This window comes from Aquarana catesbeiana, linkage group LG03, assembly GCF_042186555.1.
Source record: "Aquarana catesbeiana isolate 2022-GZ linkage group LG03, ASM4218655v1, whole genome shotgun sequence".
In the NCBI taxonomy this organism is placed as follows: domain Eukaryota; kingdom Metazoa; phylum Chordata; class Amphibia; order Anura; family Ranidae; genus Aquarana; species Aquarana catesbeiana.
Window position 1 is genome coordinate 594,855,115 of NC_133326.1, and position 23,609 is coordinate 594,878,723.

The following is a 23,609-nucleotide window of genomic DNA, read 5'->3' on the forward strand; positions in this document are numbered from 1 at the left end:
AGCTTAGCAACAATTGACATTGCCTGACACAGAAGAGGTTCTGGGTTCAGCTCCATGTCCTGGCACTCTGGCCCACCTGGTTGGACTGGGGATATGGATGCAGACACCTGTGCGTATAAATACCCCCAAACACATATACACCAGAAAATGACACAGGTCTGTTTAAGTTTTAGTCAAGTATATTGTAATGATCGTGAGCAAGAAGAAATTGTACTGGGATGTATGTATCAGGAAGGAATGGCTATGCTGAAATTACCACCAAAGGTTGCAACATTGTATAATACAGAAGTTGCGATCAAACATTAGCAAACAGTAATATTGTAATGATTAACTGGGATTATTAGCAAGCTGCAAACAGTGAACACTAAATAATAACACCAAATCCAGACTTTCAAAAGGAACAGCCTAGAGAAAGGATAATGCAGTTCCCTGCATGTACCAGCTTGAAAAGTGTGTCTGGCTTGATAGTACTAAATATTGGGAATGGTTTAACCACTTCCCTGCTGGCGCATTGTATAATGGCACTGGCAGAAACCTTTCCTCCCTCCGGGCAAGCATCATATGACGTCTGCCTGTTCGACGTTCTCACGCTCCCCTGGGGGGCGTGCAGCCTGGCGATCGGGAATGAGGTGTGTCTTCGGGACACAGCCCATCCCCAATGAGGGTAGAGAGCCAATGAAATTGGCTCTTTACTATGTGACCGGCTGTGTCCAATCACAGCCGGTCACAAATGTCAAACCGCGGTAACTAGCTGTTACTGGGTTATCCTCCTCATACACCGATTCTGTGTGAGGAGAGTACCCGAGTACCTATCTGCAGCCCATCAGAGTACCCGAGTACCTGTCTCCAGCCCAGAGTACATGAATGCCTATCTCCAGCCCATCAGAGTACCCGAGTAACTGTCTCCAGCCCACTAGAGTACCTGAGTATCTGTATTCAGCCCATAAGAGTACCTGAGTACCTGTCTCCAGCCCAGAGTACCCGAGTACCTGTCTCCATCCCAGAGTACCCAAGTACCTATCTGCAGCCCATCAGAGTACCCGAGTACCTGTCTCCAGCCCAGAGTACCCGAGTACCTGTCTCCAGCTCAGAGTACCAAAGTACCTATCTGCAGACCATCAGAGTACCTGAGTACCTTTTTCCAGCCCATTAGAGTACTTGAGTACCTGCCTCCAGCCCTGAGTACCTAAGTATCTATCTGCAGCCCATCAGATTACCCGAGTGCCTGTCTCCAGCCCAGAGTACCCGAGCACCTGTCTCCAGCCCAGAGTACCCGAGTACCAGTCTCCAGCCCAGAGTACCCAAGCACCTATCTGCAGCCCATCAGAGTACCGAGTACCTGTCTCCAGCCCGGAGTACCCAAGTACCTATCTGAAGCCCATCAGAGTACCTGAGTACCTATCTCCAGCCTATTAGTACACCCTAGTACCATCAGAGTACCCAAGTACTTATCTGCGGCCCATGCATAGAACATACGTTGGGGTGTTTGCTTTTCAAAATGGGGTAATTTTGTGGGCGTTTCCATTGTTCTGATGTTTCAGGGTCTTTAAAAGTGTGATAGGCAGTCAGGAAATTATAATATGTGTAATTTGTGCTCCTAGAACACCTGACGGTGCTCTATGCCTGGCCTCTGTCTGTGGCCAGGCTGTGTAAAAGTCTCACACATGTGGTATTGCCATACTCAAGATAAGTAGCAGAATGTATTTTGAGGTGTAATTGCAAGTATGCACATGCTGTGTGTGAGAAATAACGTGTTAGTATGACAATTTTGTGCAAATAAAAAAAAAAAAAAAAGATATATATATATATATATATATATATATATATATATATATATATATATATATATAATTGTAGGAAAAAATTACAACTTCAAAAAACTCACAATGTCTCTTGCTAAATACATTGGACTGTCTACTTTCCAAAAAGTGGTAATTTTGGGGGTATTTGTACTGTCCTGACATTTCAGGGCCTTGATAAATGAGATAGGCCATTAGTACATCAGGTGTGATCAGGTGTGATCAATTTTTAATGATTGGCACCATAGCTTGTAAACGCTATAACTTTCACACAGACTAAATAATATCCACTAATTTGGATTATTTTTAAGATATGTAGCAGTATAAATTTTGGCCCAAATTTATGAACAAAAATTCACTTATATCACAAAAAAAAAAGAAACCCTGTATTGAAGTGGCTAAAGGGTTATGGTTAAAAAAGGGTTCAGGGCAACACCTACTATATATACACCTACTGTATATACTACACATGTTTGCTGCAGTCCTTGTACTATTACTACTGAGCTACTTTCAGATAAGGGTTAACTGAGTGGCCGTAATTTAAAAGACCAGATGAGACAACGTCCTCAGGAATTTTCTGGTTTATGAAATGAATAAAATAATAGTACATCCAAGTGGCAGTAATCCCGAATAAATATCCATTTTGGACAGTATGACACTATTTATATTATGTAACCAGACAGTTTAAAATGCAGAACTTACATGTGCTGTGTGCTTGATGATTGCTCATTTAAACAGATACCCTAGCCTTGCAGTGGGCCTTACAGACGGATGCTGTACTGGGATGCACCATTACAGATGCATGCTGGTAAAAGGGTCCTTCCTCAAACTAGGTAGTTTCCAGGAGTCAATGAACAAACACTCCAGAACTGAAACTTTTCCCTATGCCAAACCTGTCTGTCCCTATCTCACACTCCCTCTGCTGCAGGGCATGCCAGAATAACCCAGCAGGGTCTATATATAGCCTTTGGCTGCCCATGTCTCAGCAGAGTCCTATGCAAAATCAGACACAGGCTTGTCTAAGATGGCCTCCAGGAATCCAGTGCAGAGAACAAGTTAGTCCTCTGCAGGTTTCCCTTACCGTCAGAGGTAAGCAAAGATTATGTGATCGCATATTCACCAGGAGGTGAGTGAGAGAAAAAACACAGTTTCGTGTGTGGGTACACTGTCAGCTACAGCACACCCATCTCACACTGCCACATTTGGGATCCCTTATATGCTTTGATTATTTATCTTATAGCACCATACTATGTACCCTGGATAACACCATCACCCTTATATTTTGAATATAATACAACCACCCCTAGGCAGTGCTTTCATCACGCATTTTTCAGCACACCTATATGGTTTACCTTATTTGAATTTTAGTCCTGGCCACCTCCATCTGTGTGCAGGTGTTTGGGCACATTATGCTCCTGTGCCCGCACTGGGCATTGCTGATTGGATGTTCCATTCTATAGATTAACTGTTTACCCTGTACATCTGTCTGGTTCCCGAAGAAGCCAAATATCTGGCAAAACATGTTGACCTTACAGGAACAAGGAAAATCTCACTTCATCTATACTGGACTGATACCATCTTAGTCTGTATATGTGATTCATTTCACACATAGAGCTATTTAGATATATATTTACAGGGTATTACTTCCCCAATATGTATGTCGTATATTATAGATGTTTTTATCCTTTTTACAATTGTACAATAAAATCCATCTTTTATTTTAATTTTACTTGTGTCTCATGTGCTGTGTCACAATAGTTCATATTTTTAGGTAACTGGAGATTTCTTTCTCCAGTTGTTACCTAATTTTTCTATATGCTTTTGAAAGAGGCCTTATAGGGGTTGTAAACCCTCATGGTTTTTCACCTTAATGCATTCTATGCATTAAGGTGAAAAACCTTCTGTCACGCTGCAGCCCCCCCCAGTGCCCCCATTTTACTCACCTGAATCCGGTCTTTTTCTCCCCGGAGATGAGCACACCAGCTCTAGATGGTGTCTCATGTCCTGATTGGATAGATTGATAGCAGCGCAGCCATTGGTTCTTGCTGCTGTCAATCAAATCCAATAACGCGGGTGCCAGGAGCGGGGCTGAGTCCTGCTTTCTGTGTCAACAGAAGCAGGACTCGGGAGTGCACCTGCACGGGTTTTCTGAAGGAGAGCGCTTCAACAACGGGGCAATCGAGAAGAGGAGGAGCTACTAGCGCAGATGAGGGACCCCAGAAGAGGAGGATCGGGGCCACTTTGTGCAAAACCAACTGCACAGAGGAGGTAAGTATGATATGTTTGTTATATTAAAAAAAACAAGGGTTTAGGGTTTAATGATGTATGGTACTCATCATTAGTGTCTTTGAAGTGATTCCAAAGAATAAGCACAAAAAAATACATCCAGCTGATGGATGTTTCCCATGCAAAGTATATGCATTTCCAAGGCAGTTGGATCAACTGCCTGGAAAAAGTGTGTGCTCTGCACAAGCAATGTTCTTTAGCTGGATCTATACGTAGAAATAAATGGACTTTGTTTTCTAGGATTGTTGTACAAGCAACATGTACACTGTTCTACTGTTATAAATATAAGTATAGTATATACTGTTGTAAATAGCAAAACTTTGGATGGCTGAGGAAATTTAAATTCAGCAAAGAAAAGTCATAAATACCCCAGTACGCCCTCTGGCTGCCCATAATTATCACCACATGGGTTGATTGTACCATTCAGTGGGGCTGTGCTTGCACTGCATGGGTTAATTGCTCATTTTATTCTAGGGGTTTGGAGAGCCGAGATATACTTACCTAATCCTCGGACCCTCCCAGCACATGTCTGGTCCCTTCTGCTCCTGCCCCTCCACAGTTCAGCGATCTTGTATAGACATAGGGAAGCAACGTTTTTCCAAGGATCAACGGATTAAGTGAGTAAAAGGGCTGCGTTCACCCCTAGACAAAACGAGTAATTAACCCCTATAGGGTGAGCACAACCCCACTGCATGAAAAAAATTAAAATTTGCCTGGAGTTGGGCTTTAATTGACTAAATTCAAACTGCTTTGGTCACATGACTGGCCAGAACAGCATTTGCTGTAGGAACAGTAAGTATTTAAAGCAGAACTAAACCCATCGATTTCCCAAAACAGTTGCATTAAAGGCATGCTATAAATGCCAACTATTACATTGTCTTGTGCCTTTCGCTAAACTGTGAATCCATCAAATGGCTGGTGTTATAACTAATCACATGTGCAGCACTAGGGATGAGCCGAACACTCCCCTGTTCGGTTCGCACCAGAACATGCGAACAGGAAAAAAGTTTGTTCGAGCACGCAAACACCGTTAAAGTCTATGGGACACGAACATGAATAATCAAAAGTGCTAATTTTAAAGGCTTATATGCAAGTTATTGTCATAAAAAGTGTTTGGGGACCTGGGTCCTGCCCCAGGGGACGTGGATCAATGCAAAAAAACGTTTTAAAAACGGCCGTTTTTTCAGGAGCAGTGATTTTAATAATGCTTAAAGTCAAACAATAAAAGTGTAATATCCCTTTAAATTTCATAGCTGGGGGGTGTCTATAGTATGCCTGTAAAGGGGCGCATGTTTCCCGTGTTTAGAACAGTCTGACAGCAAAATGACATTTTGAAGGAAAAAACCCATTTAAAACTACTCGCGGCTATTGCATTGCCGGTCCGACAATACACATAGAAGTTCATTGATAAAAACGGCATGGGAATTCCCCACAGGGGAACCCCGAACCAAAATTTAAAAAAAAAAATGACGTGGGGGTCCCCCTAAATTCCATACCAGACCCTTATCCGAGCATGCAACCTGTCAGGCCGCAGGAAAAGAGGGGGGGACGAGAGAGCGCCCCCCCTCCTGAACCGTACCAGGCCACATGCCCTCAACATTGGGAGGGTGCTTTGGGGTAGCCCCCCAAAACACCTTGTCCCCATGTTGATGAGGACAAGTGCCTCATCCCCACAACCCTGGCCGGTGGTTATGGGGGTCTGCGGGCGGGGGGCTTATCGGAATCTGGAAGCCCCCTTTAACAAGGGGGCCCCCAGATCCCGGCCCTCCCCCCTGTGTGAAATGGTAAGGGGGTACTTACCCCTACCATTTCACTAAAAAACTGTCAGAAATGTTAAAAATGACAAGAGACAGTTTTTGACAATTCCTTTATTTAAATGCTTCTTTTTTCTTCTATCTTCCTTCATCTTTTTCTTCTGGTTCTTCTGGCACTTCTGGTTCTTCCTCCGGTGTTCTTGTACAGCATCTCCTCCACGGCGTCTTCCATCTTCTTCTCCTCGGGCCGCTCCGCACCCATGGCATGGGGGGAGGCTCCCGCTCTTCTCTTCATCTTCTTCATCTTCTTCTCTTCTTCTTTTTTTCTCTTCTTCTCTTCTTCTCTTCTTCATTTTCTTCTCCGGGCCGCTCCGCATCCATGCTGGCATGGAGGGAGGCTCCCGCTGTGTGACGGCGTCTCCTCGTCTGACGGTTCTTAAATAACGGGGGGCGGGGCCCCCCTCTGACGCACGGTGACTTGACAGGACTTCCCTGTGACGTCACGGGGAATGCCACAGGGAAGTCCCGTCATGTCCCGTGCGTGGCCCCGCCCCCCGTTATTTAAGAACCGTCAGACGAGGAGACGCCATCACACAGCGGGAGTCTCCCTCCATGCCAGCATGGATGCGGAGTGGCCCGGAGAAGAAAATGAAGAAGAGAAGAAAAGAAGAAGAGAAGAAGATGAAGAAGAGATGAAGAGAAGAGCGGGAGCCTCCCCCCATGCCATGGGTGCGGAGCGGCCCGAGGAGAAGAAAATAGAAGACACCGCGGAGGAGATGCTGGATGAGAACGCCGGAGGAAGAACCAGAAGAGCCAGAAGAACCAGAAGAAGAAGATGAAGGAAGATAGAAGAAAGAAGAAGCATTTAAATAAAGGAATTGTCAAAAACTGTCTCTTGTCATTTTTAACATTTTTGACAGTTTTTTAGTGAAGTGGTAGGGGTAAGTACCCCCTTACCATTTCACACAGGGGGGGCCGGGATCTGGGGGTCCCCTAGTTAAAGGGGGCTTCCAGATTCCGATAAGCCCCCCGCCCGCAGACCCCCACAACCACCGGCCAGGTTTGTGAGGATGAGGCCCTTGTCCTCATCAACATGGGGACAAGGTGTTTTGGGGGGCTACCCCAAAGCACCCTCCCAATGTTGAGGGCATGTGGCCTGGTACGGTTCAGGAGGGGGGGCGCACTCTCATCCCCCCCTCTTTTCCTGCGGCCTGCCAGGTTGCGTGCTCGGATAAGGGTCTGGTATGGATTTTTGGGGGGACCCCACGCTGTTTTTTTTTTTTTTTTTGAGCGGGGTTCCCCTTAAAATCCATACCAGACCTGAAGGGTCTGGTATGGAATTTAGGGGGACCCCCACGTCATTTTTAAAAAATTTTGGCCAGGGTTCCCCTTAATATCCATACCAGACCTGAAGGGCCTGGTATGGAATTTAGGGGGACCCCCACGTCATTTTTTTTTTAAATTTTGGTTCGGGGTTCCCCTGTGGGGAATTCCCATGCTGTTTTTATCAATGAACTTCTATGTGTATTGTCGGACCGGCAATGCAATAGCTGCGAGTAGTTTTAAATGGGTTTTTTCCTTCGAAATGTCATTTTGCTGTCAGACTGTTCTAAACACAGGAAACATGCGCCCCTTTACAGGCATACTATAGACACCCCCCAGCTACGAAATTTAAAGGGATATTACACTTTTATTGTTTGACTTTAAGCATTATTAAAATCACTGCTCCTGAAAAAACGGCCGTTTTTAAAACTTTTTTTTGCATTGATCCATGTCCCCTGGGGCAAGACCCAGGTCCCCAAACACTTTTTATGACAATAACTTGCATTTAAGCCTTTAAAATTAGCACTTTTGATTTCTCCCATAGACTTTTAAAGGGTGTTCACCCCAAATTGTTCGCTGTTCGGCGAACTTGCGGACAGCTTCGAACTCGAAGCTCATCCCTATGCAGCACAATGGCAACTGCAGATCAAACAGAGGCTAAGATGGCAGCTTCCTTGGCTGTAAAGGATAAGAGGGTTTAGTTCCAATTGTGTAAGCCCTTGTGTTACTCTTCATCCCCATATCCCCTTTGCTCTTAACTAATAGATGATAAAGGATAAAGATAGGTGTGGTTCAATAAATACTTGTTGTTTTATAAGTAAAGAAAATAAAGCTGTGATTCAAGAGGGTCATTTTGTTTGTTACACCCAGACAATAACTTGCCTGAAATGTCCAGTACCAGATACTGTATTTTATGTTCTCTTATCTGAGCAGATCTTTTCATTTTCTCCAGTAACAGTTTGCAATACATTAAGAGAGATAGTAGCTTCTGAAAGCCAGTTTTTTTCTTCTTTACCGCTTAAGAAACACTGAATATAGTTTTAATGTACCTCTGACCTGTATTATGCGTCCTCAGCCCCCTGCAGTAGTACTGATCATACTGCCTGACTAAGATCACTCTGTCATACATGAGACTAGGAGAACTCTTCCCATTATCACAACTGTGCTGTGACTTCCCAGCTATAGTGTAGCTTCATATTGCAGTGGTGGCTTGTTAGCAGAAAGGTCAAAGTCTCTCTTTAGTTTGTTCACGTTCCTTACATTGCAGAACACTCCAGAAATGCTTGATGTATTTAAGGTATAATGAAGCAACTGGCAGTATTTACGGTGCCTTGCAAAAGTATTCACCCCTTGGCTTTTTAGCTATTTTGTTACATTACAGCCTTAAGTTCAATGTTTTTTTTAATCTGAATTATATGTGATGGATCAGAACACAATAGTCTAAGTTGGTGAAGTAAAATTAGAAGAATATATACAGAAAACTATTTTTCAGAAATAAAAAAACTGATAATTGGCATGTGCACCTTTGATATGAGGCCCATAAAAAGGTCTGGTGCAACCAATTACCTTCAGAAGTCACATAATTAGTGAAATGATATCCAATGTGTGCAATCTAAGTGTCACATGATCTGCCATTACAGATACACACCTTTTTGAAAAGGCCCCAGAGGCTGCAACACTTAAGTAAGAGGCACCACTAACCAAACACTGCCATGAAGACCAAGGAACTCTCCAAACAAGTAAGGGACAATGTTGTTGAGAAGTACAAGTCAGGGTTAGGTTATAAAAAAGTATCCAAATCTTTGATGATCCCTAGGAGCACCATCAAATCTATTATAACCAAATAGAAAGAACATGGCACAGCAGCAAACCTGCCAAGAGATGGCCGCACACCAAAACTCATGGACCGGGCAAGGAGGGCATTAATTAGAGAGGTAGCACAGAGACCTAAGGTAACCCTGGAGGAGCTGCAGAGTTCCACAGCAAAGACTGGAGAATCTGTACATAGGACAACAATAAGCCATAGAGTTGGGCATTATGGCAGAGTGTCCAGAAGAAAGGCATTACTTTCAGAAAAAAACAAAATGGCACATTTTGAAAAGGCATGTAGGAGACTCCCAAAATGTATGGAGGAAGGTGCTCTGGTCTGATGAGACTAAAATTGAACTTTTTGGCCATCAAAGAAAAAACTATGTCTGGCGCAAACCCAACACATCACATCACCCAAAGAACACCATCCCCACAGTGAAACATGGTGGTGGCAGCATCATGCTGTGGGGATGTTTTTCAACAGTTGGGACTTGGAAACTGGTCAGAGTTAAGGGGAAGATGGATGGTGCTAAATACAGGGATATTCTTGAGCAAAACCTGTACCACTGTGTGTGATTTGAGGCTAGGACGGAGGTTCACCTTCCAGCAGGACAATGACCCCAAACATACTGCTAAAGTGACACTTGAGTGGTTTAAGGGGAAACATGTAAATGTGTTGGAATGGTCTAGTCACAAAGCCCAGACCTCAACCCAATAGAAAATCTGTGGTTAGACTTAAACATTGCTGTTCACAAGCACAAACCATCCAACTTGAAGGAGCTGGAGCAGTTTTCCAAGGAGGAATGGGCAAAAATCCTAGTGGTAAGATGTGGCAAGCTCATAGACACTTATCCAAAGCAACTCGGAGCTGTGATAGCCACAAAAGGTGATTCTACAAAGTATTGACTTTAGGGGGGTGAATAGTTATGCACATTGACTTTTTCTGTTTTTTTGTCCTTCAAAGTTGTGGGCATGTTCTGTAAATTAAATGATGCAAATCCTCAAACAATCCATGTTAATTCCAGGTTGTGAGGCAACAAAACACGAAAAATGCCAAGGGGGTGAATACTTTTGCAAGGCACAGTATTTCTGCTATACACACAAGTTACAATAAAAAACTCTGTAATGAACAGTCCTGCCATAAATCACCACCAGCGATAGATGATAAGTTGGTGAAAAGTCCCAGCACCAGCAGTGTGAAAGGTATTGAATGCACTCATCACCACCAGTCTGTAGAGGCAAACTTGCTTACCAGAAAAAGTTGACTCTCAGATTATAAAGAGTCAAGGAATGTGTATAATAAGGAGATGAATGATCATTTAGACATCCGTAACAGCATCACTCCAGCATTTGGCAGTTATGGAAAACGTGATCCCAGAGCAGGAAGCACTTTCTCCAAGTAAGGGGATGTATATGTATACAGTGGCTGTTTTTCCTCAAAAAATGTAAGGGCACCACAATAGTGTGATATTGTTTAAAAACATGACTTTATTAAAAGGTAAAATAATACACTTACAACAGGCATAACTCGAATGAATAATCCATGGGTCGAGCCGTGCTAACACCGTCCGGTACCGCCTTACATGTTTCTTAATCATATTATGTCTTCAGAGGCGTGGCAGCCGAATGCAAGCACGTCTAATATGCTAGTCTCACCAGAAGTGACTCGCCGTAAACTATCAGTCCGCTCTCATGCGGTTCAGTATGCGTTCCACGGACCACTAATGGGAAGTTTAAAAAGGGCACGCAAAGTGAACACGCGGGGGTATTGTTGTTTTAGACAAATCCACATATCTATTAGAAATGGAAAGGATATTGTCTGATCTTTGCCATCTAATCCCACTAATGGATATAAAAAGGAGCTTGTTAGATTGATAGATGAGGATTTTCAGACTAAAATTCTATCTAAAACGGAGAAGGACCATTTGGTTCCTATGGCTCCACGTGCTCCAGTGATGTACCACCTTCCAAAGGTACACAAGGAGGTCCCCTGTAGGCCAATCATCAGTGAGATAGATTCTGTGACTTCTAGGATAGGTAGATACATTGATGGATTTCTACAACCTTTGGTAGTGCAGACCCCGTCTTTTTTTGAAGAACTCTACACAAGTCCTAAATCTACTTGGTGGTATTCAGTGGAAGGTGGGATACATTTTGGTAACAGCCGACTTGTCCTCTCTGTACACCATTATATCTCATGAGGATGGGTTTGATGCTGTGGACTCCTTTTTGGGACGTGACCCTAGTTTGTTACCCACACAGCGAGATTTCATCCTGAAGCTTTTGACATTTGCCATGAACCATAACTACTTCTGGTTTGGCGGCACCTTCTACCAGTAAAGTAGGGAAGTAGCCATGGGTGCAAAATTTGCTCCCAGCATGGCGAATTTGTTCATGGCCAAGTGGGAGGGGGATATCGTCTATAGTAATCTGAGATCTGAGCTTCTCCTATGGCGGAGGTATATTGACAATATCCTCCTCCTATGGGAGGGTAATATGCAGTCCCTCAATTATTATATTGACCATTTGAATTATAATTCTTTGGTTATTGTACTACAACATGAAGCCAGTCATGAAAGGATTCATTTTCTTGATCTCAGCGTGGAGGTCAGGGATGGTGCTTTGGTTACCACCACTTACTTTAAGGAGACAGACTGTAATAGCTTTATTGGCCAGGACAGTTGTCATCACCCATCATGGCTTAGGTCTGTCCCTAAGAGTCAGTTCCTTAGAGTACATCCGAATTGCACCGCCCTTATTATCATCAGCAGGCCTCCACATTGCAAATTAGATTTATTGATAGAGGCTACAGTCCTAATGTGTTGGATAATGTTATTTGTTTACCTTTTGCAGTGCCCATGTGGCCTACAATATGTCGGCCGAACAATTAGGACCATGCAAATTAGAGTTAATGAGCATCTAGGTAATATTCGGCATGGTTTTCCCAAACACAGTGTGTCTAAGCATTATGCAATTTGTCATGCGAAGGACCAAAAGGGTACATTGATTTTGGGTATTGACAAATTTTCTCCACATTGGAGGGGTAGTAATGTCCGGCGGGAAATCTCTGGAATAGAGAGCCGCTGGATTTATGACCTTAAGAGTTATTCACCATTTGGAATGAATATAGAGTGGGGTGCTTTATAAATAATGGTTGAAGAATTTTGGAGTTTTTTTGTATGATTTTTATCATTTATATCTTTATTTATTTATATGATATAACAACAAAAATATATTTTTATATATTTTTATATTTTTTATTTACAATACATTGACTATTGATATATATATTTTTCCTGTTTATCCTCTTTTCTCTTAATGAAATTTAATGTTATGAATTTCTTTGAATCTAAATGCATCTGTGTAGGATGTTTAAATATTGTTTATATCATGTTCATTGTTTAAATCATGTCCACTAGATGGCGTGCCCTTTTTAAACTTTCCATTAGTGGATGTCTATGTGACTGTTGATTCGGTTCAAAGGGCAGTTAAATACAATCTTTGCAATGATTTGGCTTCTTTTTATAAAGGAGAGAACTTCTTTTTTTAAAGTAACTCATTACTGTACCTATGTGATTTGAGAGCCGCGGGATCGGCTTATAACTCTTTCCGGTCCGTGGAACGCATAGTGAACCACATAAGAGCGGACTGATAGTTTCGGCGGGTCACTTACGGTGAGACTAGCATATTAGATGTGCTTGTGTTCGGCCGCCATGCCTCTGAAGACCTAATATGATTACAAAACATGTAAGGCTGTACCGGACGACGTACGCACGCCTTGACCTATGGATTGTTCATAAGAGTTATGCCTGTTGTTTATCTACAGAATTGTGAGTGTATAATTTACCTTTTAATAAAGCAGTGTTTTTTAAACAATATCACACTATTGTGGTGCCCTTACATTTTTAGGGGAAAAAACCACCGCTGTATACATATACATCCCCTTACCTGGAGAAGGTGCTTACTGCGATGAGATTGCATATTCCATAACTGGCAAGAGCTGGAGTGATGCTGTTATGGATGTCTAGATGATCAATTATCTCCTTATTATACACGTTCCCTGACTCTTTATAATCTGATAGTCAACTTTTTCTGGTAAGCAGGTTTGCCTCTACACACTGGTGGTGACGAGTGCATTCAAAACCTTTTCAAACTGCTGGTACTGGGACTTTTCACCAACTTATCATCTATCACTGGTGGTGATTTATGGCAGGACTGTTCATTACAGAGTTTTTTATTGCAACTTTTTTCTGATTGGCGCTGCACCTTTTATATATATCTGTTTTAGTGGTTTTATGATCAAACCTTTAGTGCTGGCTGCCGCGGATATTGTTATTTAGCCAAAGCGCTGATATTATTTGTTTTTTTATGCACACAAGTTGCATGGCACAGATTCTCAGCAGGGATGGTAAGGTTCATAAAAAACTGTACAGAAATAAATCCATACAGCAAAGCCATAAAGTTGAATGGGCTTGGGTTTTTGGATAAAAGGCACAGTGATAGACATGGTTTCTTGTGAAGTAGATCCATATACAGTAGGTAAGTCACTGACTCGAATAAAAGGCATTCAGCCTTCACCAGCAGCACCAGGCTAGTTTAAGCCAGTATTGTAATGGTTCAAAATTAAGAAAAAATGTATCTGCAGACAACGGATGAATTATATGGTGCATCCTGTTATTAACATTACCACAACAGTTTTTGTTTTTCTGAGTACCCCAGCAACAGTTTTATTACCTAATGATTCTGCAATTGTGTTCCCACTTCTAATAGGGTGACAAACACTATTCCCTCTGCACTGAAAATGCACAGCAGTGTTTTCACTAGATAGATTTTAACTTCTTGCCACTTACATAATCCATATGTGCGGTGGCAAGGAAGGTGGGCGTCAATGCCCACCCTTTGCACATGTGTGTCCATGGATGGCCAAGGTTACCCACTGCATGCTCCCAGCACAGTGACCAAGCTCGGTCTCTAGTCATAATCAGGAGTAGGGGTGGGCCCGAAGTTCAAGTCGAACGTACAGTAAGTTTGACTCGAACATCAGGTGTTCGTTTGTTCGTAGAATAAACGAACATATGGGGCGCTTGCGGGACTTTCGCCCACTGTGGAGTGCCCCATAATGCACTACCAGATTGCATTGCATTGAAGGCTGTTGATTGGCCAAAGAATGCACCTGACCTGTATGCTTTGGCCAATCACAGCACGGTGTACAGTGAGAGCCATGATGGCAGGGTGCCTTTGGCCAATCATGGCTCAGGGGCTAAGTCTACACCCCACACTATATAAGGCTGCTTCCAATAGAAGCTGTGTATAGTGTGCATCAATGGAAAGAGATTAGGCAGGGTAGTTAGTGGTTTGAGCGTGCAGTCAATGTAGTGTATATAATACAATGCAGGGTATATAGTGAAGTCAGTGTAGTGTATATAATGTAGTGCAGAGGATATAGTGCAGTCAGTCTAGTGTATATACCGCAGTACAGAGTATATATAGTGCAGTCAGTGTAGTGTATATAACGCAGTGCAGAGTATATAGTGCAGTGTAGTGCAGAGTATATAGTGCAGTGCAGAGTATATAATACAGTGTAGTGCAGAGTATATGGTGCAGTGCAGAGTATATAATACTGTGTAGTGCAGAGTATATAATGCAGTGTAGTGCACAGTGTATAGTGCAATGCAGAGTATATAATACAGTGTAGTGCAGATTATATAATACAGTGCAGTGCAGAGTATATAGTGCAGTGCAGAATATATAATACGGTGCAGTGCAGAGTATATAATACCGTGAATTGAAGTGGTTAAGGGGAACCCATTGACAGAATAAGGAAAGAAAACGGCACGAGTCTGAGAAAGATTTTAAGGGGAACTCCATACCCAATTTTTTTTAAAAATTGCGTGGGGTCCCCCTGAAATCCATACCAGACCCTTATCCAAGCATGCAGCCTGGCAGGCCAGGAAAGGGTAGGGGGGGACAAGCGAACCATACCAAGCCGTTTGCCCTCACATAACCTCAGAAGGGGTTGGGGTCACCTCTTTACGTCACCGGGTGGCGCCTATATAAGAGCTGTCAAACCGAAGAGAGACCAGCCGGCGGGAGCGTTTTCCATTTTTGCTATTTTTTGGGTCCGACAATGTACCCCATAACCATTCACATGGGGGGTGGGATCTGGGGGCCCCCTTGTTAAAGGGGGCTTCCAGATTCCAATAACCCTCTGCCCGCAGCCCCTGACAACCACAGCCCAGGGTTGTGGGGAAGAGGTTCTTGTCCCCATCAACATGGGGACAAGGTGCTTTGGGGTGGGGAGTGCACCCACCCCCCTTCATGTTGAGGGCCTGTGGTCTGGTATTGTTCAGGAGGAAGGCCGCTCGCTCGTCCCCCCCTTTTCCTGACCTGCCAGCCTGCATTCTCGTATAAGGGTGTGGAATAGATTTTGGGGGTCCCCACACCAATTTTTTTTTAATTATGGCGTGGGGTTCCCCTTAAAATCCATACCAAACCCGAAGGGCCTGGCATGGACTGGGGGGGGGACTCCATGCCACATCTGGATTTCCAGGAGCCGGCAACACATTAAAGCTGCTAGCAAGTTTAAATGAAATGTTTTACTTTAGAAATGTCATTATTGCTGTGGCATGTTCTATACATCGCACAGATGCGCCACTTTACAGGCAGTCTAAGGGGACCCCCAGACATGATATTTAAAGGAATATTTAATTTTTATTGTTTCACTTTAAGCATCATTAAAATCACTGCTCCTTTAAAATTTAACATTTTAAAAGCTTTGTTTTTTTTGCATTAATACATGTCCCCCAGGGACACTTTTTATGGCAATAACTTGCATATAAGCCTTTAAAATGTTCGTGTCCCATAGACTTTAATAGAGTTTGCATGTTCGCTAGAACTTTTTGCCTGTTAGAGATGTTCTGGTGTGAACTGAACTGGGGGGTGTTCGGCCCATCCCTAATCAGGAGCTGGCAGGACAGACTCCCAATCATGTGACCACTGTGATGGCCAAACAGGAAATCTATCTGTCCCATGTGGGCTTAAAGATCAACTTAAAGGGACGCTGGGAAGGGATAATGTAAGAGACAAATTAAAGTCTAACTCCAACATGTTTTGAGCAGTTACAGCAACAGGTTTTAATTCTTTTGGAAATAAAAGCTTTAAGCCTCATAAATAATATGTTTTATATCAACCCTGCAAAAATAACTTGTGATGGCAGCTTGGCCTGTTAAAGGAAGTGGGAATATAACACACCCACTTGCAGGATCAATGTGTAATAAACAATGTTTCAAGGGGTAATCAGAAAGTTAAAAAAACGTTGCTAATGCTCCTCAGGTCTTATACATCAATTTAAATTTTGTCAGCAGTACTTCTTATGGGTCCACTCAGAAAAAAAGCATTAAAGTGTTGCCTTTAAGGGTAAACAAAGTCATAACTAGAAATCTGTATCACACCCCTACTCTCTTTGCTTATCATATGTGAATTATTATTATTACAGACCTCCATTAGAGACCAAATATCTCAACATCTCATGTTCTAAATGTCAGCCAGATGCTAATTTGAGGGCCCATACACACGAGCGGAATTTCCGTCGGAAAAATCTTGGATGGTTTTTCCAACGGAATTCCGCTCAAGCTTGGCTTGCATACACATGGTCACACAAAAGTTCTCTGAACTTTTGACCGGTGACGTACAACTATACGACGAGCCGAGAAAATGAAGTCCAATGCTTCCGAGCATGCATCTAATTGTTTCCGAGCATGCATGTTTTTTTGCGCGTCGGAATTGCATACAGACGTACGGAATTTCCGTCAAGAACTTTTTCCGTCTGAAAAATAGAGAACCAGCTCAGACAGAAAAAGTTGGATGGAGCATACACACGGTCGGGATATCCGAACAAAAGCTCCCATCACACTTTTTTTTAATGTCAATTCTGACCGTGTGTATGCAGCATAATTTTAATTCTTTTCACACACATGTTTTGTCCCTGGTTGCCATGCTAGCTCAATCCCATTAATTACCAGTATGTTAATCTGAAATATCCTAAATTATACATCACGGGAGCAAAAGTTTTAGACGGAGTGAAAAAATGCTCCAAATTCAGAATGCTTACAGAAACAGAAGTGTTAATAGTTTATTTTTATCAGTTAACAAAATTGAAAGTAAATGAAAAGCATGGCCACACCAAATGTTGATTTGATTTAGATTCTTCTTCTGTTCGCTCACTTTGCATTTTGTAAATTGATAAAAATAAACAATTAATATATATATATATATATTTTTGAAAGCATTCTATTTTACAGGCTTTCTTCACAACTGCCTAAAATGTTTGCACAGTGCTGTCTCTTAATATGCCTACCAAGAGCTCCTAGTTCCAAACATCATCCTTTCCTGAGTCCACTAGAGCTTCACCCATGCATAAAGAAACTTAGACCTGCCATTTCAGAGCACAGAACCAAGTGAAAAGAGCCATATAAAGCTTGCTGAGACTGGTAGCAATACCTAAATCTGAAAACTTTCACATGGAGACTGTATTCATCAACCCTGTGTAAGTTCCAACAAACTGTAACATGGGATTTATGCAGGACTTGACTCTTTGAGCAATGAATGGACAGAGATGCACAGGAAAGGTCAGTATAAGTAGTTGGGGTGAGCTAGCAAAAGACTCTGTCACTTTTCCCTAACCAAGTAAAACTGAAGTTATTTTAATTTCCCAAAGTAGCACTTCTACCACCACACATACTCTGAACCCCAAGGACCTGTGGTATATTAATATACGTAGACCAGCTTGGCTGGTCTAGAGCTTGGATCTGTCCCTCCTCCTCTTTACCCACCTTGACTTTTGCTTTATTGAAATAGTAATGTAATAGACATCATCAACAATCTCATACCAGTTTAATTCAGGATGCCATCAGCAGTTAAAAGCTTAAGTGAGCTCACATGCAGGACCTGGAGGTGCCTGCTATGTGGTAGAGGAGGCATGTTAGGAACTTTAACCCCTTCTCGCCGACTGTACGCAAATATGCGGCCCCACTGGATTGGAATTTTTTTTCATGGGGCTGCATATTTGCGTACCTCCCTTTGTGCCGGGAGTGAGCCACATGGCACACTCCCATCACAAAGACCCGGGTCTCACAGAGACAACCGATCACTGTGATAGCCTCTGATTGGCTATCACAGTCACTGTGAAGCCCGCCCCTGTTTTTTGTTTTCTCTGTGAATGGAGGAGAGAGATTCATCATATCTCTCTCTCTTCCTTGCAGAAAAAAAGTGTGTGTAAAAAAAAAAATAATAATAATAATAATAAAAAAATAGGATAATTAAAAAAAATACCTAGATAAAGGTTTGATCTAGGTCAGTGCCAGGGTTAGTATTTGGGTCAAAGGTCAGTGTGATTTAGGTCAGATACAAAATAAACAAAATGGGCATTATTGTTTTTTGGGTGTACTACAGGTACAAACAACAAATAACATATACATATGTGGTATTGCTGCGATTGTTAAAGTAGTAGCAAGAAATATATAGCTAAATTTAAAAAAATATGATTTTTTTTTACTGATTTGGGGCAGTTTTCCTTTAATAAAAATAATAAACAAAAAAAAAAACAGGAGATAGCCATTACCATTTACCACCAAAAGACAGCCCAATTTGTTCTGAAAAAAACAAGGTATAGTCCACCTGGATGCACAAACTAGTGATGATATATACGGTTTTACTAGGACATGTCAAAATTTCTAAATTTTGCTTAGGTATTTAGATTTGTTTTACCCATAGGTATGAAGGGGTTAAAATCACTTCACTTTAACTGACAACACAATGTTCTGACGGGGTTCAGGAAACTCTCATTAGTTATAGTCATTCAACTGGCACAATGACCTAAAACTGGAGAATTTTGCCCTGTACACACGATAGGATTTTCCGATGGAAAATGTGTGATGGGACCTTGTTGTCAGAAATTCCGACTGTGTGTAGGCTCCATCACACATTTTCCATAGGAATTTCCGACACACAAAGTTTGAGAGCTTGCTATAAAATTTTCCGACAACAAAATCCGTTGTCGGAAATTCCGATCATGTGTACACAAATCCGACGCACAAAGTGCCACGCATGCTCAGAATAAATTAAGAGATGAAAGCTATTGGCTACTGCCCCATTTATAGTCCCGACGTACGTGTTTTACGTCACCGCGTTCAGAACGATCGGATTTTCCAACAACTTTGTGTAACCGTGTGTATGCAAGACAAGTTTGAGCCAACATCCATGGGAAAAAATCCTAGGATTTTGTTGTCGGAATGTCCGATCAATGTCCGACCGTGTGTACAGGGCATTAGAAAGCAAAAAGGATATATCCATTTCAACTGCATCTATTTTTTATTTTTGCCTGTACACTTTCTTCTGCGGCAGAAGGTGAAGGACACAAAACAATATGACTCAGTTAGTGTGTCACCTTTGACAGAAACTGCATCTGTAAATGATTTTAAAACGTTAATAAGTTTGCGTTTTGCTTAAATGCTGTACTTTATGTGTATCTTTTCTTTTTTTTACACTTTGCATTTTTATTACAAAAAAGTAAACGAGGGAGTACATTTTTTGTAAGTTGTGGATATCAAGAACAAGTCATTTCAAAGAAGACAGAGTGCAATGTGAAGCAGTCATGTTTTTGGTCTGGTGACCTCAAGAAACATAGATGGAGAAGTCAATCATTCAAGAAAGTATGAAACAAAAGGTGGCAGAGGTATTAGCATAAACCTTTCCTGAATAATAAAAGAGGTCTGATGTTAATGTTTTAAGCAAGCCTCTGAATAAATACAAACCAATGACAGACAAAGTACAGGAACCGTGAACACTGTGTAGAGGGAATAACTGCAGAACAAGGTGGGAAGCTGAAAAGGTTTTACTCAAGAAGAAAATGTACAGAACAATGGTGATGTGCAAAGAGCAGTAAACCTTAGAAGCTCAACTGATTTCAGTTTACATTAGTCCAATTAGTAATGCATAATTTACGATTGGTTGCTGATGCTTAATGTGTTTGTATGTCACAATTTATGGCCTTGCTAAGTGTAAGGCCGGAGGAGAATGAGAATGATGGGCCATGGAGTGCTGCTCTTGCACTTGCAGCCCTTAACAGGGACATATAAAACGAGAGCAGTGACATAATACAAGCTTCACCCTATCTTTTATTTAATATTTCCCTTAGGGATTCAAATGTCCATGTCAATGTTTACTCCAAAGTTGTCCGCGTTTTTCACTATCTAGGAAAGTTCACTATAAATACAAGTTTTTGCAAAAGCATTAAAAGGTCAGTCCACCGCAAAATTATTTAAGATTTCAGTTGATGCTGGAAAGCTGGATTTCCTGACAGTTTATGACATCACTTATGAGGGGTTCCCACTCTCTTTGTTGGATTCTTTTTTATTGTATATTATGGATAATGGAACAGGATAAGTAGTAATATCGATAGGAGGGCGAAAGCACCCAAAATTTCTCAGAAGGACAGAGACAGAGTTAGAAATTAAGGTAAATTAAGGTCTCACTGTTGGACCTATAAAAAGCCATAGGCCAATTAAACCACCATCTGTACAAGACTGACTATTTGAACCATGTGACTATTACATGTAACTTATTGACTATTACTCTTTGACTGTCTGAAATGGTGGGTAAAATGACCAGAGGTGAGCAAAGAATAGCCATAAAGTTTAATATTGTGATGCTAATGTGATTCTTTCTTTGCCATGTTAGAATCCTGGATTCTAAGTAGATCTGGAGCAATTCGTGTTTGTATGAAGGAATTGGAATATGTAATTTGTAGCATGTATTGTGGAAGAGAATGAAGGTAACAGTGGCATAACTGTAGTCATAGCAGCCCATGCTGCTGCCAGGGCTGGTGCTACCACTAGGCAAACTAGGCAGCCGCCTAGGGCGCCCTACTGCCTAGGGCGCCCAGCCACTGGTGTTCAGACTCTCTTCTCTCTGCAGCAAGCAACTAATTCTCAGCATCAGCAGGCTCCGTTCGCACATATTGACAAAGGCGCAGCAGAGGCGGAGGACTGTGTCCCGACTCCTGAATGAATGGAACGCAAGCAAACATTCATTGATGGGCGCTGGTGAGGCTGCATTAATGGGCGCTGGTAGGCTGCATTAATGAGCGCTGGTGAGGCTGCATTTGATGGGCGCTGGCGAGGCTGCATTTGATGGGCACTCCATTAAAAAGGTGGGGTTTACATGGGCAGGGAAAAGGGGGTGGATTCAGTGGTGGAGCCAAGGGGGGGTGGCAAAATGAGGTTTCACCTAGGGTGTCAAAAATCCTTGCACCAGCCCTGGCTGCTGCTATAGGGTCCAAGGATGGGATGGGTGCCCCACTAAGAAGGTTGTCTGATGTCTGTATTCAGGAAGAGCTCACGTCACATGATAAGAGATCACAGAAATGTCACCACTTTGACATTAACCTTGTATGCCTAATATAGTATTCCTGAGGCTGAAATCCCAAAGTGTTTTCTCAGCTAGAAAGTGATAAGACACTTTAGGTTTGTAATTCTTTAATCAAAAAGTTGACCTCCAGAAGATTTTACTGCCTTCATGACCAGGCCATTTGTTGTTATTCAACACTGTGCTACTTTAACTGGTCATGCAACACTGTATGCAAATTATATTTTTATCATTTTTTCACACTTGCTTTTCTTTTGGTGATATTTTATCACCACTAATTTTTTTATGTTTTTTGCAAAATAAATGAAAAAAGACTGATTTTTTTTTTTATAAAACAATATTTTTTACTTTTCGCTATAAAACATATCCAATAAAAAATGTAAAAAAAAAAACGAATTTCTTCATGAATTTAGGCCAAAATGTATTCTGTTACATGTCTTTGGTAAAAAAAAAACAAAATCCTAATAAAGGCAGATTATTTGGTGTTTGTGAAAGTTATAGCGTCTGGTATAAATACTGGATTTTTTTTTATACTAGTAATGGCAGCAATCAGCAAATTATAGTGGGACTGTGATAGTGTGGTGGGCAATCTGACACCTGACGCTGTGTTAAGTGCTGATTTTACTAAGCGCTCTTGCTGTTTTTTTCCCTGTTTTGCAGGGAATTTAAAAAAAAAGCAAGATCACCTGTCAGTGTTTCTGAGCTCTGTGTTTTTGCAACACAGAGCTCCCTTCTGTCAATGATGGAGCTGATCAGCAGGTCAGTCCACCCCAACATGATTTAAGTTTTCGGTTGATGCTGGAAAGCTAGATTTCCTGACAGTTTATGGCATCACTTATGAGGGGTTCCCATTCTCTTTATTGGATTCTTTTTTATTGTATATTATATATAATGGAACAGGATAAGCTGTATTCACCTTGCATTCACCATATTTTTTTCCCTTTTATATCCTCACAACCACTCAACTTATTACATCACCTTTAACTTTTTTCCTTCCACACAACACCATACTATTGTCAGAACAACATACACACACCTCATCAAATTAACACAAATTAATTACTATAACAATATATGAAAACATTAATACCTAATAAACATGTGGCACCTGTTCGGCATCTAATGTTGTAAACTTAATAAGATCTTCATAAAGGCATATACTGATAACAAACATTTGGAATCTAGTTGACATTTTGCATCATGTTAGGACTTACCCTCCGAGGGTGTCCTCAGCGTGACTGCTTGCAAGTCGCATCGCATCGGTCTTTCCCGCCTTTGGGGCACGGATGGGTATGGATCCTCAGGGATCATCCAACGGTTTTACATTTCTGGTCAGGAGATCTCTCTTTTCACCTTTCAGTGGTAACTATACCTTCTATATATGAAATTAAATATATGCTGGAATATCTCCTTCTTTTTAAGATACTAAATATATCTCTTTATAGCAAAACAACCCCCTGAAGAAGACCATATGGGTCGAAATGCACCGGGGCATCATCACAACAGACCAATGATATATGATGCTGTAACTTTGTGTTTGCTTTCTGTAAATGTGAAATGTTTTTGTTATCCCCCAACCAGAGTATACTTTTTGATACGGCAACATGCTATTGACCTCACATGTTTCCGAATAAAATACTTTTATATAATTCCTTTCTGAATTGCTTGTATTGCTGCCTTAAAGCCCTCCTGGGGGAATTTTCTCATGTCAAACAAAATCTATGTCCTTTTTTTCCCACAAATAGAGCTTTCTTTTGGTGGTATTTGATCACGTCTGCGGGCTTTATATTTTGCACTATAAACAAGAAAAGAGTGACAATTTTGAAAAAAATCCAATATTTTTTACTTTTTGCTTTAATAAATATTCCCCCCCCCCCAAAAAAAAAAACAAACAAATTTCTTCATAAGTTTAGGCCAATATGTATTCTTCTACATATTTTTGGTAAAAAAATTGCAATAAGCCTATATTTATTGGTTTGCGCAAAAGTTATAGCATCTACAAAATAGGGAATATATTTAAGCCATTTTTTATTATAATATTTTTTTTCCACTAGTAATGCCGGTGATCAGCGATTTTTAGCGGGACTGTGACATTGCGGCGGACAGATCAGACAATTTTGACACTTTTTTGAGATCAGTGACATTTATACAGCGAACAGAGCCTAAAATAGCCACTGATTACTGTATAAATATCACTGGAAGGGAAGGGGTTAAC

General features: G+C 41.5%; 1 pseudogene; it reads right to left on the reverse strand.

The window, feature by feature from the left end:
- The window catches only part of LOC141134005 (small nuclear ribonucleoprotein F pseudogene), a 38,439-nt pseudogene extending 15,790 nt beyond the window's left edge, over positions 1 to 22,649 (reverse strand).
- Between the last annotated feature and the right edge of the window lie 960 nt (positions 22,650 to 23,609).